The sequence below is a fragment of the Odontesthes bonariensis genome, chromosome 19 (genome assembly GCF_027942865.1).
Source record: "Odontesthes bonariensis isolate fOdoBon6 chromosome 19, fOdoBon6.hap1, whole genome shotgun sequence".
Lineage (NCBI taxonomy): Eukaryota > Metazoa > Chordata > Actinopteri > Atheriniformes > Atherinopsidae > Odontesthes > Odontesthes bonariensis.
Window position 1 is genome coordinate 22,038,055 of NC_134524.1, and position 8,686 is coordinate 22,046,740.

The window sequence follows — 8,686 nt, forward strand, 5'->3', positions numbered from 1 at the left end:
CATCCAAGTCATCGTGTCTCAAGTCAAGTCAAGTGCCGAGTCTTTAACTTCCAAGTCCGAGTCGAGTCTCAAGTCTTTTATTTTTTGTCAAGTCAAGTCACAAGTCATCAAAACAGCGTCTTGAGTCGACTTGAGTCCAAGTCACAGTGACTTGAGTCCCCATCTCTGATATATATATATGTATATATTTATATTGATAGAATGACAGATAGATACAGTATAATGACTGCATGACATTTTAGAATTTGCATTTAACATGAATTTTTAACCCCACCTGTGACTCAGAACTTCAGATATCAGCCCACCACTTATGTTCAGACTTAAATATGTCAGATTCTACTGGATGCAACTTTAACTCAAATAAATGTGTACTTTACCAAAGCAAATTTTTAAGAAAGTCAATACAAAACCACACACAAATATTCATTCTCATCATCTCTTTTGAAATGGACCAGAATGACCTCCTGTACCAGTTCTTATTGCGTCACAGCCGAAGAGGCATCTGACTGAAGACTCGCCACTGTTTAATCACTATATTGTGCAAAGAGTGCGCAGAGTTGTACATTCTCTTTGGCAGTTTGTGCAATAGACTTTCTGCAATCAGCTTCTGGGACTCCAGAGCAGCCTCCAGCACAGAGCAAGCCCTCTTTTACAGTTTGTTTAAGTCACTGGCTCCGATGCTGCCACCTCAATAGAAGACTGCAAAGCAGATTGCCCTCCTTATCACAGACTGATACACTCTCAGAAAATAAAGTACAGAAATGTACCTTTAGGGGTACAATGGCTTGTCACTGGGGCAGTACCCTCAGAAGGTATAGTTTTGTACCCTTGTGGTTTGTACCTTACAGAGACCAATCTTGGACCTCTGGTGGCAATTTTGTACCCTTATACTGAAGTAGCCTAACACAGACTGTCTATTGTACCCCAGCATGTAGAAAAAAAAAGGTACATATATGTACCTTTTACCACTTGAGTACATATAGGTACCTTTAGGTCCAATAATTAACCCAAGGGGGTACATTAGTATAGATTGTACCTCAGGGGACAAAAAAGGACTCGTACTGTACCCCTATTTCTGAGAGTGTATGCGACATCTTGCTGCACACATGAAAGAACCCAAGCTTCCTCAAGAAGTAGAGTCTGCTCTGTTCCTTCTTGTAAACAGCCTTGGTTTTGCATTTCAACTCCAGTAAGTTAATAGATTGCCATGAAATTTTTCAACAGCATTTACTGTCCTGGGACGACAAACACTACCAAAGCTGGTGATTATCTCATTCTCTGGCACCAAGTCTGGCATTGAGATATTAGTCTCATCAACTGTTGGCTGAGTGGCTATGAAATTTGGGATCCGTCTTAGTGGATGCTGCTTCAAGTGCGGTTTAAACAATGATATATGTTACCAGTGGATAGAATCCAAAAATCAAAGACCTCTCGGAGGCCTCATCATTGCACAGCAATTTCTAATAAGCCTGTTAGGCTAATTTAATTGGACAACTTTTGTTGTCAGAGAAGGCTGCGTTTGTGAAATCAGTATTTTACTAGAGCAAAGCAACACTGGAAATGCCTTAAAGTCACCATGAGTTGACACAAAGTCCTAATAGGCTGATTTTCAATCCCAACTTCTGAAACTTTTAACCACAGGACAAAAGAAAAGACAATTGTGATAATGAGAACAGCTTTATTGGGAATTTGCCGATATCAATACACAATTGCGCTGAATAGTTTTTCCAAAAAGATGACACTTTAGACTAGCATCTTTGGAGTATCTAGATCCATGAGAGTCTATTGTGTACATTGTGGAGTGATTTGACCCCAATTTGCATTTTCTGGGTGTGTCAGCCTGGCTTTGAGAATCACAACTGTGGCTGTATTGACATTTTACAGCTTACATGTAATTCAAAAGTCCGGTTCTGGTAGAATTAACGCTACAATCGTTTTTTTGTTTTTTTTCTCATGTCTTGTAAATGCACTTATTGACCAATCGACCAGAACGCGCCCAATACAGTTTTGAGTGTTGAGGACAAGTTCAACTTTCTTGCTTGTAGTGGCACTCCTTGCTGCCCCGTAAACACAGCCCCATTAACAGAAATAATGAGGCCATGTTTTTTTTTCACACAGGCCTAAAGTCAGTATCAATGTGGATTAAGATGATGAATGTGACAAACAAAAACCTGTTTAACACCAACATGTTAACTCGGCCATTGCAATCATTTATTATACCAACGTTAGCTTTAGTGACTCAAAGTGCTTACAGCTTTACAGACCAAGTAAAGGCAAGGTGCAAAGTGCTTTTGTCTACTTTGAGCTTTCCACTGCACCATTGTTTGCCCACAATCAAAATCTGGATTAGCTGCATGCAGCACATGAAACTACTGAAATGTACAGACAGAAAGCAGAGGCTGGCTTTGTAGAGGTCACTTCAAATGTCAGGTACTCTTTCAATGTTTTCTGACTTGCAACTTGAAAATGCAGATTCCAAAAAGCTGATGGCGTACAATATAATAATAATAGGGCTGGGCAGCGATTAAAATTTTTATTCTAATTAATCACATGATTTCCCTGATTAATCGCGATTAATCGCATTTGTACGCAAAATCCAAAAATTAATTCAAAAGTAGTGTATAGCTTTTAGCATTTAGTTTTATTTTAAATGTACTGCCATATGAATGAAAGTGCCATAACATTTGTTGTGCAAACACACTTTTAACATCAGCATTTTTATGTAGTTTTTATGTAGAAGCCTCGCTCCACTGTCTGTTTCCTTGAATGACTTGCTGCTATCAGTTGTGTCTTTTGCCCTTTAAGTGATATTTTAGACTGGAACTACCACGGTAATAAGACAATTCAACTTGGCAGTGTTTACAGATGACTTTGGTTCTGTCGACTCCGCCGTCTGGAAGAAATTTAAAATGAAAATGGCCGAGTAAAAGTTCCGTACCCTTCTCCATGTTTAGTGGATCCGCCGATTACTTTCTTTTCCGGTTCCGCTTCCGCAGCAGACAGCTACAGACTTTTACAAAATAAAAGCCTGTGAGCAACAGACTTTTACAATCATAAAACAAATTAAAAAACAGGGGTGGTTTGTGGCGTACTGGGTTGAGCAGTCCTCGCTACAGCTGGCCCCGGTTCGAGTCCCACATCGGACAGCCCTGTGCTGCGTGTCGTTCCCCCTCTCTCTCCCCCCTGCTTCCTGTCTCTCTGAACTTTCCTATCCGTTAAAGGCACTAAAGCCCCCCAAAATGTTTGTATTAAAAAAATAAATAAAATAATTTAAATTGAAGAAAAAAAAACATGCGTTAATGCGCATTGCTCTAAATAATAATAATAAAAAAACAACCCATCACTTGTGCAAGAAATAAGTTGTGGCTTACTCACATAATGGGTCACATGGGCGATCCAGACCACTTAACTAAATAATGTTGCCACAACGTTTGCCTCTTATTCCTTGCGAGTTTTGTTTGCTATTTAGCAACTTCTTCTCTGTTACATTCAAGTACAAATTAGCTTACAACACCCCCTACTGACAACATTAGCCAGCCAAGTTTATTCACTCCAACCCTACTAATAGAAACAAGTCTTATTCATTTTCTTCAGGCATTCAACTATTTTGGATTGAAAAATATATTCAACTGATTGATGATTCTCTGACTGAGTCAAACAGCTACCATTCAACAACCCATCCTTTTCTCAGGAAGCCTTTGGTGGATGCTCCTTTTATACCCAATATTGACGCCCTCACCTGACACCAGGAATCTGGTGATTGTTGAATCTTCCGCAGTGCTATTATTTCAGTAAATATTTGGAATCTTTCTGTTTTTCTTCGACCCGCTTCCAGCCTTTTTGTTTTAGTTTGCATGTGTGCAAATATGTTGCTATCCTCAGTCACTGACAATCGTTTTATTTGGACTTGTGTCTGTTAAAGGTTCAAATGACTTAACAAATTTCAGATTTGTGTTTTTAGTAAATTCTGAAAACAGTCGTGGAGTCGGGTTTCTACGTGTCCAACCACATTCAAATGTGGCTCTTTTCTCTCCTCCATACAGCTGGCAAAACAGTTCATGATCGCAGAATGTTGGTTTCAGACAGTATCAGGAATAGATAGTCACAAGATCCCCTTCATCTGACAGTGGATAGGTGTAGGAGAGGAAGTTCCAAAGCTATCCAGAAAGCCCTTCTGGTGGAAACTTTTACTTAGATTGAAAATTTGAAATGATTCATTCATAGGTTTTTATTATTTCTTTGTAATGTAATTTTCACTCAAAATTTCTTTTTGACAACGGTTGGTAGAGGATTTTTGGAGTTGAATGTTGCAAAGCTCAGTTGTTAATATGAGCCACATGCACGCAAACACAGTATATACATAGACTTGGCTGCAGTATGCGATGGTCCCAAAGCTCTGCTACATAATACGTCATGGAATGCTTATTTCGAACTTTTAGCTCCCATTGCTGATCACCATTGTGTAGTCTTACCACGAGACGCTGACTGACAGACATAGTGAGACTCTTACACACTTACACAACTCACACATACACATTGATAAGCTGCAGGGTCGGGCGGACAGCTGTGGTGTCAGAGGAGCACACATCTGGAGAAGTGCTTGTGCTGTCAGGGGGTTGGCTGCCAGTAAGTGAGTGGAACTGAGAGAAGTGACGGAAAAAAGAATCATGATTACACACAGAGGACGAATAGTTGGATGGCTACATACTACAGTGGGAGGTAAATGACAGAAATACTAAATCTTGTGAAGGGCAAACCCACCTCGAAGGAACCATGGAGCACATCTAGAATAACACTAGAAGTATCGCCATGAGAAGTGTTATTCAAGGATTTGAAACTCATTTCTACTTTTCCTGAATGAGATTCAAACAGGTTGAACTAGAGCATAGAGTTCTAAACATTAAAACAATTCAGCTCAGGCAACTCAACAGAAAAGAGTGCAACTTTGACATAAACGTTAAAGGTAAAGTATATAGAGGTTTTTTCTTTGGCTACTTGCGGACAGCAAAATGCACTGGAAACACAACATTCACATGTTTTGGCTGTCAGAAAAAACTACGGTAACTATAGCATTCATTTGGCAGCCTGGTCTTGGAGGAAAAAAAAATGTACATGGCTAACTCAGACGCCAACAAGCTTCTCCAACAATGTCTTGGTATTCTGGAAACCCAAAAGAAACAGACTGTTTATGAAAGCATTTATCTTTGTGCAAATAGATAGGGATTATACATTTTTTTCATGACAGCCAACATGAGTCTCAAAGGGAAGTGTATCAAAGTATTATAAATTTACCAACTGGTCAGCTAGAACAAGTAGATTTCTGACTTGGGAGACTTTGAGTCTCTTGATGTTTTCCTCAACCCAACCACGTAGATGGTATTGCCTAAACCTCACAGAGAAATGTAATAAAAAGCTAGAACAAATATAAATATCACTGAAAACATTTTTGTGAAATTAAGTGTACAGTAACAGAGTTTTTCATCTGGTGAAGCTGCTGAACAGTTTGAACAAAATGCTGTACACAGACACTGTGCTCTTCTTGGTAATAACTTTAAATGCAACCAATCACTTTAACCATTTACATGAAAAAACAAAAGAACAGCATGTTCAGGATCACATATCAGCTTATACTTCATGACAGTTTCTTAAGTTTATGTTGTATGATGGTGCTTCTGGGGACAACGGTCAATTTTTTTCAGGTTTCATAACCGAATAATGGATATCCAAGACCCACTGTTTTGCATAGCTTTCTGAACATTTTTTTAAAGGAAGATAAATTCTAAAAAACTAAAGCATCTTACAAACATGGTACCAAGCTTCTGTTATCAGTATCTTACCCCTTTTCTGAAGATTCTCTGTTTTAATATGAATGGACGTGTTTGGAGTGGATGTGGAGATTATTTCCTTATAACTATACGAGTCCAAACCCATGTCATGGTGGTATGATAGCTTTGGTGGGAAGGTCCATGATCATGATCCTTTCTGAAACCAAGCAATTTTGGTTTCATTTGCACAGAGGATGGAATTTAAGTGACAATACTGTGCAATTTGTTGGTTTTCTTAGCAAGACAACTTGTAATGAATTAGCATAACATGAATAACATTGTAATGGACTTAACATAACTGACCTATGATGAATTGGACTCAGTTAGATAATAACTAGGTTCCAATCAACTGAATTTTACTGTATCTAATTGGACTGTGTTTAGTGTGTCTTTAAAGTTCCTTGAAGCGTTATATGAATAAACTGAAATGAACTGAACCAAACCAGGCAGTGACCAAAAAGCACAATAATAATCCATGAAAAAACTGAATAATAAGATATCTGTGTCTAAAAAACTATTCCACAGATGATTCCAAACCCAAAGTCTTCACTGCTCCACAACCACCTCATCAATTCTGTTTGACAGCCTTTAAACCATCTCAACTAAAAAAGGGAGATTTGTGTGTCAACCACCTCAAAGATACAAGTTTGCTCTCTGACGGTTTTGCTTCCGTGATGCCAGAATACAACGTTGACAGATGATATGCCACAATACTTGTACTGTGCCAAGGAATTTCTAGATACTTAAATTAAACGGGGCTCCTTTTTTTGAGTGGAGAAACAAACCTCTCAATCAACCTCCTTGGGTGAAAACATTGGACGGAATTCGTACCATTCTTTCCAAGTTTTCTTTTCAGGATGAAAAGGGTCGACAGATAAAAAAATCTAAGTTTAAACTTAGCTCACACGGTACAATCTGATCTCCCAGAAGTCTCTGCAACCCCAAGAAAGCTACTGTCTTAGCTTTTCCACAACTGTTTAAGGCACTAGGGACTTTCATTTCACCCAAAAATAACTATTCAAAGAAGCCTCCTAATGAATTTGTGCCATTGTAAGAAAATAATTTTGGCTGTACCCACATGATAGAATAATAACCAGGGAAATAGAAAAACTAAAATCTGGATATATCCTCAAACCTGGTGTTATATACATCATTATTCTACGTTAGGCTATGCGTGGGAGGCCAGAAGAGCAGTGTCTCAAGCCCACTGAGTGCAACAATCTTTCCATTTTATGTGTATCATTGGCTACTGTATCCAAGTGAGTAAATCAGGGTGCAGCTGGATCAGCACACCCGCAGAGAGGAGAATGCAGGCTCAATCTTAGTTTTAACAGTGTTCAAACTATGAGCCACACGAGATTCTCTTTTATTTTCCTACATTGGTCAGTCAAATGAACAACTACTAATGTTGTTTTGTTTCAAAGAAGAAAAAGAAACACTTAGCCCAAGAGAAGAAACTTAGAAAGGGTCAGTTAGCAGGATATATAAAGTGCATTCGTATTCAGAGTTAGTGCAGTTGTTTGGCACTAGCTGCTCTGTGCTGGCGTCCCTGAACGTGTCACGTTAGTAAAGAAAATACAGAAGAAATGTGCTGTCTGACATGTGGTCACCAAAATAGTTTTTCCCTAACCTTCCCTAAAAGAGGTTGAAGGTGCTGAATAATAGCTTTGTGCATAGTTTTTGCTGGGGTTCGACCTCTGCAAATTCAAACTTTGAGATGATGATGAAAAGGCAGAGCTAGCCAAGGTTATCGCAGGCACTTGAATGTGGCCTTTATAACAATTTCTGTTGCAAGTCATCCAATAGCAATCAACAAAATACTTTACTAAAAATGTCAACTTCATACACTGAGTGAAGCCAGAGGGTATCACCAAAAGGCAATCTACTTCACAGGCTGGGGTAGCCTATCTGGATCGCCCCGCCTGCTCATCTATCCCACAGTCATTTCAATAATGAACCAACTAACCAAATAAATGACTACTAGTATAATGTAATTTAGATGTTTTTTTCTTTGTGTCTAAAAAGGACGAAATCATGTTCGGTAGTTACAACAACAGAAACAGGTCTTCTGCGTCATATCGTGTCCCAAATTTCATCCAAATGTTTAAGGTTCAAAGTACCTTCAAAATGCCTTCAGAAAAAGGTTAAATGCAGTTACATGACCATACAATGTCACCTATTCAAAGGCCACCAATTATTCCTAATCACCTATGTTTAAAAAATCTGTTTAAAGCGGTCTCTATTACTTTAAACTTAGAGGTCAAACCCAGCTCCAAGCAGCTCTTTGTGTCATGCTAACAGTTTCCCCACTAATCATCCATAAATTCGGGGTAACCTTTTTCAGCTGTGTAACTTTAGACGATTGGAATCCAAACTACACCACAGGCTTTGCTTGAAATTTAGAAGATATATTTTAGACAGAGAATCAACACTCCACAGGACTTCTCATCTGGCTCTGGCATCCTGGTGGATGCTGTACGTGGTGAACTTCTCTCTGGCAGGACACTTGTTCTGGCAGCGTTCAACTTGAAAAACACTTAAAGTGATTTAACAACAACCTGAAAAGCAAAAAAAACAAAGTACAATCGTTTACTGAGTCATTTAGAATTAAAAGCATGTCAGCAACAGTATCACCAAAAATGGATGATTTGATTTTCGCATGTCACAGTGGAATATTTGTACACGGAAAAGGGGATTTCGGTGCAGGTGTTACACGCTGGCTTCTTGTGAAGTATGTTAGCCATCTGGCTGTTTGCAGCACTGAAATACAATCCGGCCAAAGACTTGACTCATAGTGGTGGCAGAACAGGCTCTCAAACAGTTACATCTAAAACCACATCAAAGCCATCAAAATAAAAAAA